Here is a 26,512-nt window from a genome sequence, read left to right on the forward strand (position 1 = left end):
TCTTTGGAAATAATTTTGACTGAACGCAACTATTAGGTACGTCCTTAAATACATAGAATCGAAAAAAATTCTCCTGTGCGCAATCTCTGCGAACAAACCGAAAGTTCCTATATATTATTATCAAAGTTGTTATTATTATATAATAACAGTTTCACGGTATTGTTAAAGTTTTTCCTGTTTACCAAAACAGCCAGAAGTATTATTTGAAGGCTATAAATCAAAAAAACGTTTACCAGGTAGGAAATTATCATTTCGTTCGATAACAGAGCGCTTGCAGAAATATTTGTATAAATAATTCCAATCCCACTTAATATTCTGAATAATAATATTTCAGAATGTTTTGAACGGTTCCATAAAGGGGTTTATTGAATAGGTACCGTTTATGCAAATTGCAGAATATTATGCAAGCGTTTTGTGAGAATATGAAGAGAGGTAGATTTAGAAGAATTGGAAACATGATGTTTCGATTAACTGGAGCTAAATACGGTACATAGAAATAATATTCTACCCAACTTTATTTTATTTTTAAGAACCGCTATCAAAAAAAAACACTAATATATTTAATAATTTCTTACCTAAAAGAAATATTTAAATTTTAACTCGAATTGGAAATTTCGATTCTCGTCGAAGTGTAAGAATTTATTGAATAATTAGCTGTATGTCGCTGTTTTTAAAAAAGCATGTTTGTTCAACAGATGTATTCGTTTTTATTTTTTTATTTTTTACATATTCAATAATATTGTTATTGGGTTTATAAAAACAGTTTATTTTTAAACAAGTTCCTATGAAGGAATTATCAAACAGTTTGATAATGCCTTCAGAGGGCCAAACAGCTGTCACGCGTAATAATAATTACACAGCAGAACTTGTTTAAAAATAAACTGTTTTTATAAACCCAATAAAAATATTATTGAATATATAAAAAAATAAAAATTTAAATGAAGTTCTACAAATTAAACTTCATAACAATAAATAGATGTCTTCGTTTTTCAAAACAGCACGTTTTTACGTGTCACAGGTGAAATCTATATAATCAAAATATAAATATAAAAACACAAACGGGTATTCAAATGCAACTTTGTGTCAAAATTTCAACACAATCGGTGAAGACTTTGGGATAGTAAAGATTTGGAACAAACGAACATTTGCGTTTTTATATATATAGATTTTATGCCCGCAGGGCATTAACATAGCACATGTGATATAGTTTTGAGAAAATGAATAGTTTAGAGCATGAGAAAGAACTAATGAGAAAGTATTTGTTATTGTAGTAATAGTTGAAGGCTCCGGCGCTGTTCGGACTTTACACAGAGTTTTATAAATCTAATGTAGACAGTGACTTTTGTATTTTGAAGGTCAAGTGTGCAAAGTTTCATCAGTCTCGAAATAAAACCATAGATTTTCATAAAAATTAAATACAATGTTGCATTCGAATACGCGTGTGTTTTTATATACCTATATTGTATAGACGTCACCCACGACAGATAAAAACATATTTTTTTGATGGACGTAATCTACACAGACTAACTAAACCACAGCAACGCGTGGGGTACAGCTAGTAAACAAATTAAAAAAATATACATGTCCATCATTTACACTTGTTCTGACGAAAGCAGAGAACAAAACAGTCACAATGGTTGAAGTCGCGAACAAAGCTATATTTATGAAGATACATTATTTCGTTTATAAAAATATTATTTAAGATGATCAACATAATTACATTACTAATGATGATCAGGTATAAAGTTAACAGATTGGTGCGTCTTAAACATTAGTACTTACCTACACAGTTTTAAATTTACTGAATTGACAAAGAAAATAATTAGTTCATTGTAGTAATTAGTAATTAGTTATTCAAAATTCGTGCAATTATACACACGAAAGCATATTTTCATCAATATTTATTTAAGACAAAAATTCCGGAGTTCAAAAAAAGATTCTCAGAAACCCTTTTTAACATTATTTATAATGGCACTGCATTTAGTCAAAAAGCGTAAAATTCGACATTTTGGTAATGTTCACAGTCTAATTCATATTTTTCATTATTAAGGTATAGGAAGAATGACCAAAAATACTTAGCAAATTGGATAAATTTGATGTTACTTACCACCAGTTTGAACTAAACGGAGTTGCTGAAATTAAAGGGGTTGTTTCTTGTATCAGGACACTCCAGCACTTGTTACAACTGTTTTAAAACTTCTACTTTAAAGTTTCTACTGAAGAAGACACAACTTAATTAATATTGTTTTCGACTTGCTTTAAAACTGTGTCTGTCTACGCCAGAGTTTGAAAACTATTTGCACTGCGACTAGTATTATTCACTGAACATCCTGCTGAAATAAATTATAAACAAAATATACAATGTTTTCATGAAAACTCAACACAATGATTATTCAACGTACCTTTAAAATGTGATATGAAGTCATTAAAAGCGACAAAAAAAACTAACTTACCTACTTGACCTATTTAACCAAGCTTTTATTTCATGACTTTTAGAGATTTTATATCAATTTTTAGGTGTTGAATTATTATAGTGTTGAGTTGATCGGTTCCCATTTACCTATGTCTCTTTTCTCAGTTACTCATCCAATCTAAACCATCTAAACATCCCTTTTTTAACTCAGTTAACGATGCCATGTATTTTCTGAGAGTTCTCCACAATTGTAATATGGTCATATGTACTTAAGTCTCAGAGATCTCATTTCTACAGCATCCAGTCTACTTTCATAAATTGTCTGCCTCTCTGCCATACATCATTCTGGATATAATAGAGTGTTTTTACTATTTGCACTGTGAATTAATAATGCCGTTCGATGAAATGTCTACTGAAGTGAATTGTTGAAAATAAAACATCCATAATAGCCACATGAATAAAGAAAGGATCAAATGACGCAAGATCTCTCAGCTTTTGACAGAACGGAACCCAGTAGAATATTTGAATAACTTAAATCAACCAGGCGACAGGCTTGCTCGCTATAAATCATCGTGACATCTTGATGGTCGTCTTTATTCTCTCATGAACCATTAAATAACATTGTTTTTCCGAGCTAAGTTAGTCTCTGGAATTATTTTGGAACAATAATCGAAACAGAACACAAAAATTGTAAAATATATAACATGAAAGAGACACAACAATGTGGGTATATTAAAACGTGCAAGGTTTTCCTGTGTCTTCATTATATAGATAATACATTGCATTAATTAAAGTGTTTTGAATAATACTTGCCATTTTCATATCACAACAAAATCTTTAATATAAAAAGGCAATTATGCAAAATTTCGACCTTCATTGAAGAATGGTAACCGACTTGGCACTGGGCCCAAGTCTCGGGTTAAAAACCTGACTTAGCATAGCGAAAATTAAAGCGTAAAAAGTAAACAGTTTTTTTTAACAAAACCATTAAAATTGAATAAAAATTTGTTTATTTAAACTTTGTTGAAGAATCGAATAAATGCTTTTAGAATATTCACGGAGAGATGAAAATATTCAGGAGAAAAACTTTTCTGGAAATGATTTTAACAATTTTAAGTTACTAACTTAACAACTCTCTAAAATTAAACAAAACATCTATTTAAGCCATTGATTATTAAGATTATTATGAAAAATGATGAAGAGACAATCTTTAAATGCGTTGTGAAAATCGCGGAGCTTGTTAAATGGATTACAAACGCAAACTGAAAACAGGTTTAATTGATTTTTAAATTCAGATCTTACAAATCACAGTAATAAATTATTAATCTTGATTGGCGTATTCTTGACTACAAAAATATGATTGAATAGCAGGAACTTTGAGGCTTGGTAATGATAAAATCTCGAAGATACTACAATAGTGCACATTTTATTAATTTCAACGAATTAGGGTTACACAACAACACGAGATTGTCGAGCGTCAATAGTAATATTGTCGGACGGTCATTGTTTGATATTCCGGAGAAAGATAAATAGACGTGATCTCCTTGGATAAATACAATTTTTATTTTAACATTGATTTGCAACCTTTTCCTCCATTTTACATTACAATTGAAGCTCTTTCATATTGAGATATAAGATAGGTGGTTTCAATTTAAAGCGAATCAATTTAAAACGATTTTTTAAAACGTTTCGTGAAATGCTAAGAGCTATAAATCCAATGAAGCGAAAGTGTGATTTTTGTTGAAATGAAATACAACTTTTCTGTTTGAATCGTTTAGGTACATATTCAATTCCCAACATCTTTTCAATCGTGTTCTAAATAACTTTGAAATGCGAAGTTAACTTATTGAAAAAAGTCATCATACCATTTTTTTTTCAGTTAAGAAAATTAAGGGCAAATTACTAGGAAGCAAGGAAATAATTTTGTGGGTATTTTCAAGGGTGTATAAGGGTGTACCAAGTCCTAAATAAATAATGAGATATTGTTAAAAACCGGGAAAAAACATAGGTCGCTGGAAAGACTTCTGGTTCACAAGTTTAAACAAATTATTCAAATAAGGTTAAAGAGAACTTCAGATCGCTATAAGACCCATTGCATTGGGAACATAAGTTTAGCGGAAACACGCGGCAGAACAACATACCACGTGGACTTGAATGTGTGCTTGGGAAAACTTCACTTAGCCGTATATAGGATTTAATACAAGTTTAGTTATAGTGTTGTTAAAAATCTAAATACTAAATACATAAATCTGCCTTATGAAGTAACAATATACAACAATGAAACTGATACTGAAAATCTCTTTAAAAAGATAGATAGCAACTATAAACTTACAACTTAATTAATAAGGTCGAAAGAGCCGAACATTTGTATTATTATAGATTGGCTTCAGTCTGCAGGGTGAATAATGCCCTGATGAAGTTAAGCTTCGATAAAAAAGGGTATTAGATGTTAACATATATAATAATATATGCAAATAAATCCCGAGAAAGGTCGATGAATTAATCAGATACATATTTTGAAACTTTTTTTTTGTTCTGGGACAGCAAATACTTGACAAGCAATTTGTACCAATTTTTGTTTATTCTCTAAATATCAACACTTTACTCACTTACAAGATTTTATTAGCTTAAAACCAATAAAAATATAGCAAAGAAGAAATTTCCTGAAATATGTCCAAATTCGTGAAAGAAGCAAATTAATGCAAAAAGTTTTTCTTTTAGGAGGACAAGATCATAAATTTGATAATTTAATTGCTTTGGTATTGCTTTTAAATCGTCTCGTAATACCGTCATTTTCGAGGTAGAATTGGGTAAAATTATAATTTTGAGGAAGAAATTAAACAGAAACAAAAACTCTTTCCGGAATTTTCCGGATTTAATTAGGTAAACTAATGGCTGAGGCGGGGAGGTGATTGCACGTGGCTACCACTTAACTGTACGCAGGTAACTAATTGCTCGTACAGTAGTTGACTGAGCGTCCTGTTTTAACTCGACTGGACTTGTTGTGCATTTTGTCTGCCTGTAAATTTGTTTGTGCGTTCCGTTTCGTAAAATCTGCTATATCCCCCTTTATTATTCAAGTCGTCATGTTTATTTGAACTTTATCATTCGCATATTTTCCATGTAACCTTTACCCCCCCTCCGTCCAAATTTAGATTAAAAAAAATAAAAGTTATTTAGATGGTGACGTTTCTTTGGAGAAATAACTGCAAGTACCTAACTAGGAATAAAAGTTATTTAGATGGTGACGTTTCTTTGGAGAAAAAACTGCAAGTACCTAACTAGGAATAAAAGTTATTGAGATGGTGACGTTTCTTTGGAGAAATAACTGCAAGTACCTAACTAGGAATAAAAGTTATTGAGATGGTGACGTTTCTTTGGAGAAATAACTGCAAGTACCTAACTAGGAATAAAAGTTTTTTAGATGGTGACGTTTCTTTGGAGAAATAACTGCAAGTACCTAACTAGGAGTAATTCCTAATTTGAATTTAAAAAAAAACGTACATTAAAAACATAGTTTTTAATATATAGGTGGGTTTTTTTTAATATTTATTAAATAAAGGAAATGTATAAGAAATTTATTCATTTGAACTTCTAATAAATTGTAGAATTTATCTAATTGTTTTAGGCCTATGTGGTCTTTAAGCAAAGCAAGTCTTCCGAAAATTTCAATTCCAAAATTTGTGTGACAATTTTCTAGGTAACCGCAACATATTTTATTTTGTGTAATTTTAAATGTAAATTTTTGTTTTGTGTAGTTTTAAATGTAAATTTGAATTTTCACCAGTTGGAGCCAAGAAGCTTAACGTGTTCCAGATCATGCATCCTATTGGTTAGTGAGTGTGTCTGAGAGTTGGTTGTGTATGTATTGCAGAAAAAATAGGTTATAACCCAATAAATAATGTTCAAATCATAATGACAGTACCCGTCATTCTTCTTCTTCTTACATTTTATAAGATTACTTAAATGAATATAAATAAAAATGACAGTGGCAGAAGAATTTAAATTTATTATTATTACGTTTTTCGAATATCAGGAAACATTTGTATCTCTTTTATGCTACACATACATTAGCGAATCGAACCGAGAATATTTTCCGTCATTTGTGGTTTGGCTCGCAAATGTTTACGCATCATAATAAAATTCAATATAGACTTGTTTATAGGATCTAAAGAGTACTTTTAAGGTAAGTAGTAGGTAACTATATCAATTATCGGAGAACTCATCAATTTTACTCCAACTTTAAACTTGAATAAAAGGAAAACTTTATTTAATGCCGCAATTACTGTAAGATGCTTAAAACACGCAAAGAAATTATTTGATGAAAATTGAAAAATAAGTACCTTCATCGTGATAAATTTAATACAACCAATCTAATGCGTATTTAAGCATTTATAAATATTATGAGAGTACGTAAATGTTCGTAAATTTAATATCATAACTGTAATATTATTTAAATGTAAAAAAATGATTTTTTTTTATGAAGGAAAAAAATAAAATGATATAATAATAATCTATGAGTTTTTGGATTAAGGTAAACTCAAACTTCATTGGAGCTTAAAATATAACTGCATTTTGATTTTACATTAATTTCCACACAAGCGACTCCTGGATTACTTCGAATATCAGCTAATTCCTACCTGTGTCAGAAAACGCTATACGCATCAAGTGTTGGGCGTAGTCTATACAGATTATATATTATTGTAGTGTTGCACGAAGCTATCCCTACGGAAATTGGGGAGCTGCCACGGAATATCATTTCTTTGTAGGAGATCTGTAAACTTGAAAGCTGACAGCCGTGTGACCACGGCAGCTCCTAATTGTCGCATCATTTTCAAATATCGCATCGCTAGCAAATCGTGGCATATCATAATCGCCATGCCCACACTTATAATACATCTGTTTGTTGTGACAGGTCTGTATGGGATTGTATGGCGAGCGATATGGTGATGTAGACCACGCCTAAAAAATACTTGATGCGTACAGCATAGTGCGACAGTTCCATTAGAGTTGAAAATGATTTTGCTGAGTTTAAGCCCAACAACAGTATTATTTAATCCCTCCAGCGTTTGAGGGTCATATATGACCAGGCGTCCGTATTTTATAACAGTATTTCTGTATTTTTTTTATCATGCGGAAAAACGTAATTTTTTGACGTTAGAAAAAGAAATACTTAATCTTTCCAGCTTTCCTCAAATATTTATATTGAAATCTATAAATAAAATCCTAACAATAATTCATATTTCGCGCCGCTATTGTAAAAACCAGTTAAACTTTAAAAATAATTTCTTATTTTTTACTATATCAACGAGATAAAAGTAAACGTACAGTTTTTTTTTTAAATTCTCTGAACAAAAACGAACATGTTCTTGAAATATCGAGTTCTCAAAAATTTTCTACGATTGGAGAAAAAATGTGGTTAGCTTTTTTCACAACATTTTTCAAGCTTGAAAATAAAATTTTATATTTAGAAAACACCGGAAAGATAATTTTATCTAGTTTCTTAAACGGTATTTGTTTTTTACGGAAAATTAAAAATAAATAAGATGTTGTAGGGTAAATTATACGGAGTTTACATCTCCCGAAAACAATGACAACATTACTTTTACCTACATTCATATGAGACTGGTATCACTGTGAGCCTGCGCGCGATCTTTATTTTCTCTCCAGCGGTCTTGCTGCCGGTTAAGCCCTAAATCTCCTCTAATGTACGCGATCTGTTTTGTTCATAAAATTATTGTAACGTGAGTTTTGTTAAAATAAAAACTAAATTTAAAATATCCGAATTCTCATTTTTGCACACCGAGAGTAATCACGCAACCTTCGGAGAACCACAGAATCATTCAGCCAACAACCAATTTAAATTGGCGATAATCACAATCCTCCAAAATGCAAAACTGTACATTGCAAACTGTAAAAAAGTGATAAATGGACTGACTGTAATAAGACCCAAAAAACGTTTGGTACATATATAGCGGATAGCGTAGTGTGCCTGTATCATTAAAGTTTAAAACGTTTGTACTGTATTTATAAAAATAATTTCAAACGAAAAGTGTTTGTTAATATTATCATTTATAATTTATGTTTAAACCGATTTCTAAAATTTCAAATTAAAAAAATTATGAGCCGAAATACGTGATTCAAGACTTCCTAAGAATATTGAGGTAAGTCAACATCATCCAGTTTCCCGTTGAATGCCGGGAATGAGTAGTGGTTAGTTGTTGAGGTTGGTTAGGGTTCAGTTTTTAATTAGTTATTTTTAAACTGAGTTTGAATTCGGAAAATAACATAGATGCATAACAAGGTAACAATGATCGATAGCAAGGCAATGATCGTTGTTTCACCGTTAAAGTGGCCTAGCCTAGATAATTAATTTTGAAATATCTTAAAGTGCCTATTCTCAATATCTTGAACTACCTAGTAGTTCTATGAACACTGGAAATCGCATCTATAAAAGGACTATTCTAATTTTCTCGTATTCAATACATGAAAATCTAGATTTCCTCTAAATTCATAAGATTTGTAAGATTTAAATACCTACATACTGAATTAAAGACCATAGGTCCTACTAATAAATGTGTTTCAAATATTACACAACTGATAAACTACTATTAATGCATGGTATGAATGGTAAGGGCGCATATGTTGTAAATAACATTTAAAAAATTTATATTATTTCAAATAAGGATTTATACAAATTTTCCAAAGGAACGTCACTCTAAATGACATTTTTTTCTAACTTTCATAAATTTTTCTAACTTTTCAATACTTTCATAAGGTATTTACAACAAAAAAAGAAAAAATGCGTATAAGAAATTAACACGACGATTTTACACCTGAAAAAGGGATTTTTTTACTGAAACATTAAAACGGCCACCATCTTGAAACGTAACGTAAAAAAAAATTCAGACAGGCGAAATGCAAAACGGCTGCGCTCAATCAATAATAATTTACATACATAATGTTACGTAATAAAAGTATTTTGAAAAATGGAACAAATAAATATGCATTTCTAATTAATAAACTCTTTTCATATAAATTCTGCATACGAGTTCAAATCGTCCAACTGTACGGAGCCAGTGGGACTATGGTATCCCTAATTGGGGTATATTGTGAGGCTGAGGGAATTTGGGATTGAATGAAAGAGGAAGGTGGGGAAGTACCTGGTTATTCATATCTGGCTACCAAATAGCGGTCTATAACAAGATTTATATTGAGAGTATCTACCATTCTGCCATTTTAAAGTATCTGTTATGAATTGAATTCGATCTGACAGGTGGAATATTGTTGGTGAAATGTAGTTTGGGATAGAAAAACTAAGAGGAAACATGTGGGGTTAGATTTGGTTGGAATTGGAACATTTTTCGTAAGCGGATAGTAAACAAAACATTGAGAGAAAAATTAAACATCAAGAAGAAAAATCAAAAGAACAGTGCAGTGTACGAAAGTATTTAAGAATACGCTCCCGGCTGGAATTAATCCCGTCAACACCATAATAACAATAAAATGTATTTTACTTGAATGAGTCTTGAATAGTGAAAACATTGGTAGATACTCTTAGTATTGCCCAGGTGAAAAACGAACGCACAGAATCAATTTGATCCTTAAAATGGCTTTAGCCGTGTTGACCAGGTATGAAGAGCCAGGTACTTCTTCACCTTCCTCTATCCCATTTCCATCCCTTTCCCTTACTCCCACACTAGCCTCATAACATACCCAATTGAGGATGTCACAGTCCCTCTGACTTCGGACAATCGGGAGCAGTTGGTACTCTTTTGCACTCTTAATTTAAATATTAAAAAATCATTCAAACATACATTGGGTAAATATCAAGCTGACATATTAAATCTTTTATCTTGCAGAAAATTTTAGATAATTTCAGGATCACAAATTTCCAACAGCTTATTCAATATAGTTATCAGTTAGCCAGTTACCTACATATTATTAGTGTACCTAACTTTCTAAATTATAGTCATAAGAAAAAACTAACAATTAAATTTATTCAATTTCAAACAGAAACAGAATGAAAGTTTAAACAAGAAAGAAAAACAGAAGAATTTTTTAGACACACAAACAACACTGCTCGAATGTCTCACTTCGCAATATAGCGTCGATAGCGCTGATGAACGTAACACAGGAACACTTGGTCTCGCTCGCGACGTGAACGCGAGCTTTTAAGGCAGCGCGAACAGGTGCCAACAGCCGTAGTGACCGCGGAACTAACGTGCCCGCAGTGCTAGAACACGGCAACACTAGAAGGCGGCGCCCGTTCCACAAGTGTTCGACATCGCGACGGATCGAGGCGCTGCGACGCCGGGCAGCGATGCCAAAAAATGTCCCATCTCGGGGGACTTCTATTATTATACGGATGTGCGGGGAACTATAGGCCGATTCTTTATTTTAACGTGGCCGGAGCAGTGGCGAGGAAAGATTTTATTTAAATATTATTGTCTATGTTAAATTTAAAAGAAATTATTTTTAAAAGAGACGTTGTTCTTTTATTGAAGTTAGAAACTAGTTAAATGTAAGTTTGTAAATTATTGGAGGTGGTATTGCTACTTGGGAAAATTGTTTGTAACTTTCTATTTTTATGTTTGGACTCATATTCATAGTGTGTTTTCGTATATTTAGTACAAGCTGACGTGCGCCCGGCGTTGCTCGGGGTTGTGGATGGTTTTTAGTGAAGTTTTGAGGTTGTGCATTCCAGGATAACCATCGAATTTTCTCTACTTTCTATAAATATTATATACAATAAGAAATTTTCTATTGAAACTGAAAACCCCATAAAAATCTGCTGCGTAGCTTAGCGTAGCGCACAAACAGACAGACGAGATTTTTAGAGATAAAAAATCACGAAACAGGATTATTGTTATTTTTTCTCTTCTTCTATTTACTAAGAAAAACTAGGTGGTTTTATGTTCGAGGTGTCATATAGTAAAGGGAAAAAGTTATTTTGAGTTGAAAATATTTTACTACACCAATAACAAATTAATGAATACATATCAATAACAGAGTGTTTTCTTATGCGAAATAATCTTATATTTGGATAATTTTATCACTTGGTGTACAGTATAATATTACAATAAATTGAAACACAAATAGAAAAATTACCGAAAGCAATGTTTACACTACATAATTGATTTCGGGTCCAATTAGACCCATGTACACTGTACAGTGTACACAGACTATGTAATTGATAATATTTTGACCAGTTTTATGTTAAATAAAAATAACAGTCCAGATTCAAGATTCTAAGAAAATGTATAAGCAATATTTGTAGGCTTAGTGCAATATTTAGGCTACTTTAGGCTACAATACTTAGGCAATATTTGTAGGCTCAGTGCACTTCAGATGAAATATCGCATAATTGCAATGTGTGTATGTAAATATTATAATGTTATTATTATCATAAGAATCCATTCGATTTACATGCAATTTTGTGTACAAAGAGCGATAAACTATCCAGTTAAATACTCTAAGGACGGGTTGTTTCGGAGAATTTGAACAATTCATCAAATTTCAACGTTCATTTTCGGGTTCTGTGAAAGACTTATTCAAGTTCTGTTTTAATATCATTGTAGGGTAGTTGCTTGACAAAACTGAAATAAAAACAGAACTTGAAAAAATCTTTCACAGAACTTGAAAATGAACGTTGAAATTTGATGAATTGTTCAGATTCACCGAAACAACCCGTCCTAACAGTTCAATATTCTGTTACAAACAACAGCATAAATAATTTCATATTTATAATGGGGACTCACGGAATATCCACAAAGCCTGCCACACCTCATTGTCACCTACCGCACTGTATTCGCAAGTTCCCAGAAACGCGCGTTGTTCCTATGATTGCCAACTAGAGATTAAGCATATTATTTTTTTTTTTTTCAAAATAATTAAAATGAATGGTTATATCTGTCTTTATTATCTACTTTGCTTCTTCTATTGAATAATGATTAGTTATAGTTCAAATATTGTTACAATATACTGTCAAATTACCCATCTGGTAACACATCTAATACTTATTTTTTTCTTTAATTTTGAAATATTTTGTGTTTGTATGTAGAATTACTTTACGTTTGTGATTACTCTTATGTTTGCTTCACTCAAATGTAAATTGTTAACCTCGATACAGGCTTAGTCCTAGTGAGGTTGATTTTTATGTGAAAAAAAGTGTTTTATGTATAGTGAGATGCAATAAATAAATATATCGTCGAAATATTAAAATAAATTTTATTAATGTGTAACTTCGAGTTAAGCTAATGATAAATCACAGATCATACAATTGTAGGATAAACGAAGCTGTAAGTATTTATAAAAATAAAACAAATGTTTTCCACAGGACGGTTGCTTTTCAAAATAAGAAATTTACCTGTCTAATGTCAGTAAACTTGAAAATTACGACATATGTCAATCATTTAAACAAAAGAAAACTATTCACTGGCATACATGTCATATTCATAATTATCCAACGGAAATGTAGCGTGGCTTATGAAATAATGGCTATTCAAAGACTATGTGTGTACAAATGAAATAGCTACATGAACAACCTGCTAAAGTATGTTCACTGGACCTAGTCCAGTGAAGCCACGCGCATGTCTCAGTATCGTATCTTCACTCTATTAATTCATCCAAGAATCTGTCAAATCTTTAAATAAAACAAATATACATTTAGAATAAAGACTTATTAATTATAAAATTATTATCATACCCATCATCACTTGTGTGGTATTATAAGCAGTTTCAGTTTTGAAAATTTAAAGCGAATTGAACTGAAGTAAAGTTACGCATTACGCAGGATTATTTCACTTTACCACGCACCGATAACCGAAATTAAAAATCAATTTAGAAGATTTAACTGTTTACTTAGATATGACTTTTACTATTCGAAGCGAAACTCATTTTAACACCAGGTGGAATTTGAATCTAATTATTTTGATAAGAACATCATGAACAAATCTAACAGTAAATAACAACAGAAAAAAACGCAGTGCGCCATTGAAATTTTGATTTCAATATAATACGTAAAAAATCAGTTACATTGTATGATAATAGATTTGTTGTCATTCATTTCCTGCTATAGGTGCTTCCTTTGTAAGTATTTTTCAAAATAAGTCCAAAATATGGTTTTTTTTAAAGTTATATAAAATTTTTTGAACATGTTGTCGTTTATGTATTCATCAATTGGAACTCAAATTTATTTTATTTTTAAATTTATTCAAATCTTGTCTTGTGGAAGGATCAATCACGAGCCGCCCTGACGCCGTGTTGATGTCAACGAAAGCATAACGCTGTCTTGTTGTCAATGCGGTCTTTAAAAATGGATTCCGTTGCGGATTTTCTATTTCTTGAAATCCAGAAGACGATTCGGAGCCAACCAACACCAGGAAATATTTCCACCAAACCAGAAACGTTTTAATAATAATATTCCCTGACATTGGACGTAAAAAAACTAATAAATGCTGACATTTAACACAAAATACATGTATAAATTACGTAATTAATCTAGCAGACGGTTCAGTGTAAATATTTATAAAAGCATCGGTCAGACGTGTTATGTTTAAAAGTGGATGCAATAAAGTTCTTCGGTAATTAATAACGTTGGAAAAGTGTTATTTTCATTTTGTGTGATTTATAATCAATATTAAATTAGTCGGTGATGATATTAAATTTGAGACCTTTCATGTCCTGTCACTGCTTTAGCACTTTTGATCGTTTCCACGTATATCTCTATTTTAACAATGGCTACCGATTTCAGAATTATCTAGCAAACAGTGTTAATGTAAAGTGATGGACCAGGTAAGCATGGTTCTGTGTATTCCTGAAAATAACAATATTATATGGAGTTACGTTTTACAAATGCATTATATACTAGTTTCATGAAGGTGTTGTCATGGTTCTAGCATATACTGACTTTTCAAAAAAGACGCGTGAGAAGGAAGAGGACAAACGTTGATGACGTCTGTACGAGCTACGATGGGACTAGTTTAAATATTTAATTGAGTTTATCTGAACCTTATCTGATTTTTTACTATTTATTCTTTATTCTAATCTATATTTTAATCATTATCACGCCTCGTGCGTTTTTATTCCTTGGCTCAGAGGATTAAGCAAGCAGCTTGAACAGCAACAACCTTTTCATGAACTATTTCCACTCTCATGCCATCTGAATTACTTCAGCAGTACTTTTAAAGACGAAGTAGCGGAAAACATAAATGACACTATCAGTATCTGCAGTAGCGCCGGAAAATTCACTTGTTCCATCTTCGTTTCGTCATATTACATGTGAATGGTTCTTCCAGGTGATTCTCCTCCGATATAAATAACTGTTTCTGGTCTTCTGTTTTCACTTCCATCTGAAGAAACATTTCTTTAATGTTTGCTGCAACGGCGATACTTTGTCAGGTATCTAAGTAACCAAGTTGACTCTCTCCATTATTTATATTAGAAGATCTCTTCCACATCCTCTTCAAAACTTATTGCAGGCACAACTGCCGCGTGCTCAATCTCTTTATTATTGTTTATATTTTTCTTGGCTTGTGTCTTTGGGCGCCATTGTAAGCTAAACATAAACATTTTCTTCATTGTTTACTTTTGTAATAAAGGTATCACCATTATGTCGTTCGATTAATATTATTTGTATTAAATGAAAAATACACTTATAATTTTTTTTGGTAAACTAATGTTTAAGACAAGATTTTTTTATGAATAGCACAAAGGGTAACAATTATTTTACAAGCAATAATTATTAGCCTGAAACACTCATCCACATTGAAAAATCTCCTGATAAAAGATACATGACGCCAACTGGACCGTTGGCGTCATGTATCTTGTAAAATAAATGAAAAATACACTTTGTAAAACACCACTTTTATTATGAATTAATAAAAGTGGTGTTTTACTGTTGATATTATAAGCCCTGACGAAGCTTGAGCTAAGCGAAACCTGGTTGGCTGTTAATATTAATTTATAATAAAAGCGGTGTTTTACAAAGTGTATTTTTCATTTAATATATAATGTCACATCACAAAGTGTTTGCTTCCTTCGATAAAAATATTATTTGTTTATAAACTTCTTGTGCTGTTAGTGTTCCGATTCCGGCAGATTCATTAATTTCACATTTACTAATTTCTATGTTTTTTTGACTAAATGAAAAAAAAAATAAATTATTGAATAAAATGGAATCTTGGAAGTGAAAATTAACCCACTTAACGATCGATAAATCTCGTCAGATTGACTTGTTGTCGATGACAATGCATTCTTCTGGTGGCAATCACGCATACACACTCGGACATACTGGTACATGCATTTCTCTGAAATTAGATGATTTTGTATTTAAAAAATAGCAGCAGTTAATATACTAAATAAATCTAGGTCCTATCTCATTGGGATTTGGCTTAGGTGCTAGCGCAGTCAACGGTGATCACTTATTTTTGTCAATACCTGGGAAGGATAGTTTAATTCTTAGTAAAACAAAAAATACCTTTGAAAACGGCTACTAGGTGGCCCTAGAAATGGTGTAACTAGGTCGAAGAGTGAAAATAGATGTATTCCGTAAATCACTTATGGCACAATTACCAGACACTGAAAGAGGCGTAAGTTTTTGACAGGTCCAATTGCGTATGCGTGAACTCACAGCTTTCTCATAGCTTATGTTGACAGGCACAATGGCGTATGCGTGAACTTACAGCCTTCTCATAGCTTATGTTGACAGGAACAATGGCGTATGCGTAAACCAACAGCCTTCTCATAGCTTATGTTGACAGGAACAATAATTAACGAACTTACAGCCTTCTTGCAGCATATGAAATCAGTTTTATAAAGAAACTTTTACCCTAAGAAATGGTACTCAAATGCGCCGATGCGGGATGTCATAAATTAAAAGACAAGTTTTTGTAGGATTTTTTTTCCTATAAAAACTAGAATTTTTACTATATGAGCTGAAATCTGATAACTGTGTAAGTAATTTACTATATTCCGAAAACAATTAAAAAAAATATCACTCGATAAAGCCTAAGTAAGCACTAAGTACCTATGAAAACGAATGTAAACGGAAAGAAAATTTTCTGATTGATTTATTTTTCAGCTGGAAAACGGTTTTCTGAGAATGAATATCCTTTTTTAAATTTAATTAGTCCGATCCTTTCTAATCTCAATATTTCTGTTCATAACATGGCGTATTTGAATTCGAAGTTGATTGCTATCTAGTCGTCATTTGGATAAAATTAATGAACTCCATCCAACTCCACCGTTAACGGAACAAAAGTGCGTGGAAAATTGTTTCCCTTCAGCCAACTTCTATTTCAACTCTTTATTTGAGCCTTATCGTCTTTAATGAACAAACCGAGTACATTTGACAGAAGCTTTGACGGGAAGACATCTTACCGCCAATAAACTTACAGATTTAACGGTTGCTATGAGCACTTGCATAAGTCGAACTTCCGTCCTTGATAATTAATTACCATGAGTTGTAAATTACCATATGTAAACGCTCTTGTTATCAAAAACGTACGTAAATCGCACATTTTACACACGAGTGTAAAGGCAGTCTAAGCACTAACGATAAATAAACTGAAAAATGACGAAAAATTCCCGGGTTACGAATAACCTACCAAAATATGAAATTATCCAACTTCCATCATATTATAAGCGAAAAAAGGTTCATGTGTACTGATGTAGAACTTAAATTAACAGAGGATTGAATTTGCGACCCCTGACTAGAAACCCGACGCATCAGTGCACTTATGTAGATACTAACCAGTCATCATCATAAATTTTCAAAATCGTTTAGGCTATTTAAATAAAACTTTTATTTCTTCCTGTCAATATTAAAGGGTTCTTAATAAGTTATGAGCATTATAAAATAATGATATATTGATAACTACTTCTATACAGGATGGAGAGAATGCATCTTTTGGGGAGTGTTTTTTAAACAAACTACTTCCGAGGGCGGATCAACGCTGATAGTTTGGGTTCTGAGAGCTAAACAACCCAAACTGAACATAAAACTGATCGGGAATATAAAGCTTACACTTTCCTGGCTTACGTTCGCAATGCTTACACAATTGCACAGGGAACTAAGGAAACGAATCAAGGCTGTTTTCGGAAAAATTCCTCACAACACGAACCCCAGCACCCTTGCTAACTCACCAAACGTAATTAAGTACTTGGGTGAAATATGGCAGGGGTATTGGTATCCAGTAAATGGTTTTCGGGACGGCGGTACCCATATCCGACTCCCAAATATTTAATTTTTTTTTTTTTTTAAATACATAAAGAATTTATGTTCAGATACCATAGTCATTTTTTATCTGTATTTTTCGCCCGATCTGCTCGTATATACCTACGCATAGATGAAAAATATTTTTTTCAATCTTAAATGTCAGATAATGAGTATCATTTTTTTATAACTAATTATTCCTGAAAATTTTTGAACTTTTCTACAAAAATTACAGGAAGCAGGAATTCAAGGCATTCTTTGTGCAACTTTTTGTCCAACAAACTTTTTACTGCGAATAGCCTGTGTATTGGATTTTTCAGTCGCACTGCGCTTAAATCTCCTACTCTAATCAGTAATGATTGAATTTACGTGAAAGATAAGACTATCACATCGAGTCGAGGGCAGAAAGAAACGTGCCTAATAGCTGCCACTCTTACTTACAAGTCAAAAGGTCAAGAGTTCAAATTGAGTAGCAGTAGGCACTTGGGCCTTTGAGTCTTGAGGAAAGAGAATGTATGGTAGGACGTTTTGCGCTGAGTCATCTTTGTATATTATGTTATATCTGAAATGCTTGGGGGATGATTTCAAAGAAAAAAGGTAAAATTGGAGGGTATTATCACAGAATAAGATGAATGAAAAAACCATTCGACCTTTCAATTTGATCATTAATATTCATGTATCTATATGTTTCAGAAAAACGTTCTTCTGAATAAAACACAATATTTTGAGATAAATATAGTAAATGTATGAAAAATTTAATTAATTTGAAGGGCTCCAATGAGTTTGAATCATGAGTAAGAAAATATATATTAATGTATCTATATGTTTCAGAAAAACGTTATCTTCTGAATAAAACACAATATTTTGAGATAAATATAGTAAATGTATGAAAAATGCAATTAATTTGAAGGGCTCCAACGAGTTTGATTCATGAGTAGGAAAATACATATCATATTTTTGCTAGTATGTATGGAAAGGTTATAAGAAATATATGGAATATATGGCTAAACATAGTTAATTCAAATAAATAATTTGCATTAAATCGTCAATTTGAGTGATATATCATTTCAATAAGTCTCATCGGATGCCAAAATAAAGTAAATCGTGAGTAAAGTTGTCAAATTATTGTCTTCAATGCAAAGTCACAGGTGTACGACTTTCATTATTTGAGATATTATTGATAATATTGTGTTCAGAAAATAGTCATATAAAAACGGGTTTCACAGAAAGATTCCTTATAAGGAAAAAAGTACAAATAGATCCCCAGATACTAGAGGTGAGGCGTATTTATCGTACCCAGTAAAAGTATGCGATTCTTTGTACTTGTGACAAATCCCCAAAATAACTGGTTCAAAAATACTTACTAGTATTTTATACCGGGACTAATATTTTTAGTAGGTAATTTTGATGGATATTTTTAGTAGGTATTTTTGATGGGTATTTATAGTAGGTATTTTAGACGGGTATTTTTGACGGGTATTTTTGACGGTTATTTTTGATGGGTATTCCTGATGGATATTTTTTATGTTTTATAATGATTTTTTGTGATCGGAAAAAAGTTGGGAATTTTTCGACAGGGAATTTCGTAGCCACCCCCCCAATGGATCTGGAAAAATTACTGTGGGGAATCACATATGAAGTTCTATAACAACCCTCTCGTATGGATTTGAAAAATTTTGTGGGGAATAACGTTTTAAGAAATTCTCTAACAACAATAAATTATTCCCCCATTAATTATGGATTTCGAATAATTAATGGGGGAATCAAGCTTACGTAGAAAAAATTGTGGGGAATACGTGGGCAGAATTCATGACTCATTCTGAATCAATCCTCAGGTCGGAATTAAATACTTTTGAGTATTTCGTCACCGGTATTATTACCAGGTATTTCTTTGTACCTGTACTCATTGTACCCAGTAATGAAAAGTACTCATAGGACCCACATCTAGAAGATACTCTGTATCACCCTGGTGTAAGACCATCATTAAGAACTGAAACGTTGCTGGAAATAGCTTTAGCAGTGTTTGGTGATCAGATATGAATAGCCAGGTACTCTCCCACCCCCCTCTTCCCCATCTCCTTCCAATCCCCACTCTTTTCAATGTGTGCCATAGTTTCACTGGCTCCTGACGTTTGATAGCAGTCGGGGTTCTTGAGCGGTATTCACATTAAAAAAAAATTATATGAATTATTTTCTTACGAAGAGCTTTTTTGTAAGGTTCGTAAGTTAAATACTAATGTAAATACATGTTTGCGATGAGCAGTGTTCGTCTTTTTTAAAAATTGTTAATGAGTTCTGGAAATTCATGTACAAATTTAATGAATTTAAAAAAAAATTCACCAAATAATTTCAAATACATCAGAATGAAGTCTGAAAACTCTGGACCAATCTCAAGTTGCATTCGTAGATTAGAACTTATCCTGTATCGAACAAATAAGTTAAAGAAAGTAATAATTTTTTTACAAACACAATTATATTGCGAATACTGAACAAGCGCCAATAACGGATAACCTAAAACAAACATAGTATGTTGTAATATCATAATTTATGATATTAATATCAAGTGGCTACATGAAATAGTATCTTCAAAGACATTACTATGGAGACGTGCCATAAATGTGAGAGTAAAAACTACAATAATAATAATTTATGGAATTCGGTGTTGCTTTTGACAAGCTGTTAGTAATTTACAATGTTGAAATGTTGAGGAGCGAGCTTCAGAACGCAAACGATGTGTGGTTAAATCCCAGGTGATTATTTTAACCTTTTTGTGTGCTGTGTAGTCAATACACATCTCAAAATAAGCTATTTAATATCGGAAAAATATGAATATTCATAGCTAATTGATTATGTTTATTATATTTTATATCAAAAGTGATAATAATTGTAATTTAATTGCTGAAAACATGAAAAAACCATCGGCAGATGCTAAAGAAACGTGCGAGGGGTCCACATCTAACGACGGTCGACCGACTGGCTAACGGCTGGCGGTTGGCACAACCACAGCTGTGCGGTCGTAGGTATCGATGGTCTAAATCAAAATACAACTGCAGACGTGTGGATTTCTCATGTTCCCGCATAGCGAATTAAAGCTGGACATCAATAGCGTGTCATTTCATCGCACACTCTTCGCGTATTAGTATCACACGGTTGATTGTATTGGTGTATTTGTTCCCGATTTTTAACAAAAATCTCTGATTTTTAATTGAATTTGAAAACTATGTAAAATATTATTTTTTAATTCAGTGCATAAATGTATAACGGAGGAATACCTAAAATCTGAACCCAGAATTTACTATATTTATAGAGTTATTATAGTTATCAGAAGCAATGTGTAGTAAATACACACCACAGATAAGAAAAGATTAACAGGAGGAGTGAAAACGGAAATATTTCCGTTATGATATTATTTACCTGGAGAATCCACATTCTTTACAAACAGACTTTCTTGACAAACATTTTCGTTAGATATTTTAAAGAAGGCAGTGAATACAGTTTATATTTATTTATATTATCATTAAATTGAATACTGCAACTTACTTGATAAAAGACAAGACTCATGTGTAGAGCGAAAGATTTGAAGAACGTTTTGTATTTAATTTAGTCAATGATTTTAATAACAACTAGTTCTATTTTTGGAGGATTTGCAATATTAAAAATTGCATGCCTATAAGTAGGTACGTTAAAAATAATCTATTTGTCACTAGCGGAATCTTCTATCAGATGCGGCATAACGTCTTACGGATACTCGTGCAAGAAAAGTATACGTTACATTCGAACAATCCAAAAGGCTATGACTCAGCTTTTGGTAAGCAAAAGTATGTACACACAAAGAAGAGATGCAAAAAAATATTATATTAGTCAATTTATTACCTGTTCGAGGGATATTATATTTTAAAATTGTATGCCAAAACCTATTGTCAGATTCCATATATGTATAAAGAAAAAGTAGATCACACGCACAACACAAAATGAACTTGTGTCTAAAAATTACTAATAAATACGGCTTACGAATATTTGCTTATCTTGTACTTTTTAATATTTAACAAATGCCAATTGATGTCAAAAGCGAATCAACCCGCACCGAAGAATTTAAAAATGGTAAAAAAGGATTGAAAGATGAAGATTTTAAAAATATAAATACATTAGTATCCGTTGATAATATTAATATCTTTTGTTAAAAATGTAAGAGCTATTAGCTAAGTTCACAACCAGTTATTTTACAGGCTCCTGCCTAGCACCTAGCGGTCAGAAGTAAAACTAGGGCCTATAGATAAAACAGGTGTTTTCATTACCAATTGGCTTTTCTTTGACAGTGTTTTGTTTTGATAATTAGCTTGTCAGTGTGTGTTATTTGATTAGGTTATAAAAAGCCTCGCCGAGTAGATTTCTCACTTCTTCTCTCCTAAAAATAGTAACAAGCAGTCATTATGGTCAATTGACCACTTGTAAAAGTGTTTTGCCCGGGTCGGGAATAATTTTTATCTCGTAACATTAAATAAATTAAAAAATGCAGTTTGTGCAGTAAAAACGAAAACCATGCGTCTGTTATTTTGAAGACTTCATCAAGCCCCAAACTATTCTCAACATACTTACTAGGAATACACCTATTCAAACTGAAAACATATTAGATCAATAGCATTTTTTTAGTATACTGAAATCATAATAATTTTGCTTGTATGTATTCGTATATAACCGAATGCCTTTCATTTCGGCCAAATCGTTATAAAAATCAGCATCAATGATAATTAGTTTTTCAACTAATTAAGCCGTTTGTATTTCTTTGTAAAAGTAGCCTTATGAATTCGGATTTCCTTTCCACCACCGGAAAATATATTAATTAACCGTCAAGCCATCAAATCAAATTTCAATCAAACAGGTGTAATGACCTAAATCTATACAAAAAAATAAACGAGGAAAGTTTTTCGATCAAAAAGGATCAAAGCAAAGTAATTATAACCAAAATAAAGTATTTTGTAGACGAAATCCATGATATAATTATATAAAACATCATATTATTTTAAAACTTTGTGTTCAAATAATATGATTGTAGAAATATCAATTCCATTCATTTATGAAATAAACAACATGAAACGTAAGAATTTCTATTCGAAATTTTACACAAAGAAAACACGTACTTCTGGGAATGCCCGTTCAGAATATATTTTATTTGATTTCTATTACAATGTAAATTTAATTTATAAAATATTCCAAATTTCTTAAAAGAAAAAGAGAATTTATTTTCCTTTGAAATAATGATAATAATTCTTGGATTGTTTTAGAAAGGGCGCAGGTTAAAACCAACAATAAAATTCTATACTTATATATCTGTATAAATAGGATACTAAGGAGTTTAGATTTGTATTATAAAGTAAGGAAAATGAATTAAAAAAAAAAAACAGGATAAATATCCTAGAAACAACAACGGTGCAGAAGGAGATTATAATATTTAGGGATTGTTCTATATATGCATTCCCTTTGACATGTGTTCCTGCATTCCTCCACATAATTAACTGTCCCTGTCTGACAGTGTGGAGTACCTTCATACCTACATCAGTGACATTGCAACGATTTATTATACATGACCAGTCTGTTAAGAAAACCTGTTCAGCGTAAACGTTATGTTTTCCCACAGTGCATTTAATTCAAATCTATTACGAGTTTATTATTGGTCAGCCTCAGTGGTAGGGGGATAAGGCTTTAGACTAAGAAGCCAGAGGTTGTGGGTTCAAATCCCGGCAGATGAAAATAAATATTATTTGATTAAATAGCGTCATTTCACAATTTACTCATTAAAAATAATAAACCGTATATTTTCGCCACGCGCTAGAGTTAAAGATAATATCAGTATCGCCCTGGTGTAAGGCCACCATACAGAATTGAAACGTCGCGTCGCTTGCAATGGCTTTGGCCATATTCGTTGATCGGATCCGAATAGCCAGGTACTTCCCTTCTATCCTCTTACCCATCTCCTTCCCCTCCCTACCCTCAACCTCACAAAATACCCCAATTAGGAATGACATAGTTTTACTAGCTCCCGACGGTTAAGAGCAGCTGGGGCTCTTGCGCGGTATTCACATAAAAAAATGTACGTACACATGTTAGTTTATTCCATGCTTCAGGGCCTAAGCCGGAACTAAAAAAAATATTAAACAGTTCACATGAATTTCACTCCTGAAGAAGTGAACATTGTTCAATAAAATTAAATAAACATTTTTTTTTGTTTTTTAAAATAAAACAAACACTTTGTATTTAACCACGAATATTTATTATTTTACACATTGACCGGTTTCGTTTAAACCAAGCTTTATCAGTTATTATTATATCCCGATGAAGCTTGGATTAAGCGAAACCGGTCGATGTGTAAAATAATAAATATTCGTGGTTAAATACAAAGTGTTTGTTTTATTTTTAAAAATTTAATGTCTAACCACAAAGTAATTGCTTCTTATGAAAAAATTATTTGTTTTTAAAATAATATAAATAATGCTATCACAAGGTGATAACCGGTTTCGGGAAATCAAAAATTTTTACCTTTTAACTTCTACATATGTATTGTAAGTTCTTCTCCTCCCACAATGAGTTTTGTAACTCATTGGGATTGCTCTAGCAAAAAAATATATATATTTCAACGCTCTGAAAGCATCTGCTTCGTCAATTATTTAAAAAAAGTAAAATGTATAATGAACCAGAAGATATCAGATAGATTTGAATCGTATTATTCTAGGTGAAAACCAATCAATTATAATTATTATGTTTTAAAAAAAAATACATAATAAAAATTACATAATAACATAACTGAAACTCGGGTAAACCATACGGTACCAAACATCATTTGTTAAAGAATTTTAATTACCTGAGAAATTAAAAAATGTTTATTAAGGCATTAAAATCATATTAAAAACAGGATATAAAAGGAACTAAAGCTTTCTAATTGAGTGCAGGTGACGCTAATAAAGTCTTAAAGCAGCCATCGAATAAAGTTTAAACGAGCCAGACGGCACACGTTTAATCCCGGAGCTTTAATTCCTAGATCCGTATTAGCTGTCTTTTTAACTCTATAAACCAGTGGCGTGAGCTTTACCGAGCTTTGCTTGTCGCCACGGACCGTTGAATTGGGACGAAACTGCAGCTGAGCTTTTCCCGAACAAGAAAATCCCACTCCGGTATTCAAACTGATGACTCAATACACGCTAACATGTTTTGCCTCCCCTTTGAGTTAAACATCGTTATAACTCGTAACTCATCCGTTAAACGAATCATAAAATAAACTCAGTAAAATAATGCTCCACATCATTTATTGTATTCTTCTATATTTAAAAATTTGTGCTCTGTTCGCTGTCGATAAATAATTTTCTATAATTATTTATTTTTAATATTTGATTTTTCCATTCCATCAGTATTCATTTGCAAGAACCTAGTTTATCAATTTAAAATTTGTTTTTTCTCTGAAAAGCCCGGCCGTTAAATGGTCTGTTGGATTTTTTTTTCTTCTACCCGCAACATGAGTTTCTTCAAGGGTTTACATATTTCTTTCCTTAAAGTAAGTAATCCCTTGAAGAAACGAAGTAAATCATTTTACACTACACAGCATTACCAGAGATGACATACACTAGAGGGAAACTCAGGGTATCCTTTTTGAGCTCAACACGAAAATAAGAAACACTTGTTTATTATTTTTGCGTTTAATTCGTAGAACTCCATTATTTTAAAAAAAAAAACACAAAATTTGATATTAGTTTGTAATAATTTTTAAAGGTTTACTATTTACATCCAACTGAAATAGCATCACTAATGAATGTGCAGTATTTAGATCGTCATAGATTTTAACAAACGATTTTTTGTCGACGAACAGAGTATAACATATCTTCGGTTTCAGAATGAAACTGATGAGTCAATGGATGAAAATACTCTGTCTTCCTTTTGAGATTTTATAATACCCAACTCAAAATAAGCTGTGCGAGGGGTAAATTTATTTTGTTTTCTTAACACTTTTTGCTGCTTCAAACACGCAAGCTTTTGTAATATAAATATTCTAAGAGGCTTAAGTAAAATGTAGCATATCTGGAACCAGCAGGAAGAGTAAAAATAATTACGCTAAAACGCTAAGTGATATAATTGCACAGGTGAGGATTACGACATTTTTAGTACCGGGAAAAATTCACACAAAATTAAGTGCTTTCGCTAATTACCCACTCTTGAAGGTCAAATGTGTAAGGTATATTCAGTGCTATGAAATATGAGTATAACAAACCTTACGAAAATAGAATCAACGTACAATGAGTTCTGGTCAGCGGACTTCTGATGATGGACATAATAAAGGTATTTAACGGACACGTCTGGGTGGAAACCTGACGCATTTATATTCTCAGCTGTTAAAACAATGAATGCAAAGTAGTTTTAATAAAAAAATATTGGTTATTTTGGGGAGGACAAGCTAGGTGACGACTGATATGTAGCTGCTATCAATATCTAGAATACGGCGATAAGGTTTAAATTCCCGCCTAACACCATCCACTTGTTTTGATTTATGCAAGAAAAAACATGGCCAAAAAGTGCCTTTTATTTTATTTTGTGGATGTTCAGGCACAAATATTTAAATTTTTTTTGATCATTTTATAAATAACATAATTTGCCACATTATACAATAAAACCATAACCAAAAATGGGTTTGTAAGTAGGAGATTTTGAACCTTAAAGCAGTTTTCATAGGCCTTATACATTATTTTTTCTGGGCTTATAAAAAGGCTTATCTAAAAAATACTCGATTTTTTCAAAGGCCAGGATGTATTCTACTCGCAGTATTTAATTAAAGCATCTGAAACATTGAGACCAAATTTTCAAACCAAAAACACATGATTTTAAATTACTACGTAGTGCAT

General features: G+C 31.9%; 1 protein-coding gene across 2 annotated transcripts in view; it reads right to left on the reverse strand.

The window, feature by feature from the left end:
* Positions 1-10,601, reverse strand: part of LOC149419238 (uncharacterized) — a 71,963-nt gene extending 61,362 nt beyond the window's left edge. For both annotated transcript variants that reach the window (XM_089637744.1, XM_089637742.1), the window contains exons 1-2: positions 10,510-10,601; positions 2,108-2,333 (exon numbers count right to left, since the gene is read on the reverse strand). The gene's annotated coding sequence lies outside the window, so the exon portion shown is untranslated. The remainder of the gene's footprint in view (positions 1-2,107; positions 2,334-10,509) is intronic.
* Positions 10,602-26,512: the final 15,911 nt, after the last annotated feature.

Source organism: Hesperophylax consimilis, chromosome 12 (assembly GCF_061612785.1).
Source record: "Hesperophylax consimilis isolate HC1 chromosome 12, BYU_Hcon_1.0, whole genome shotgun sequence".
NCBI classification, from domain to species: domain Eukaryota; kingdom Metazoa; phylum Arthropoda; class Insecta; order Trichoptera; family Limnephilidae; genus Hesperophylax; species Hesperophylax consimilis.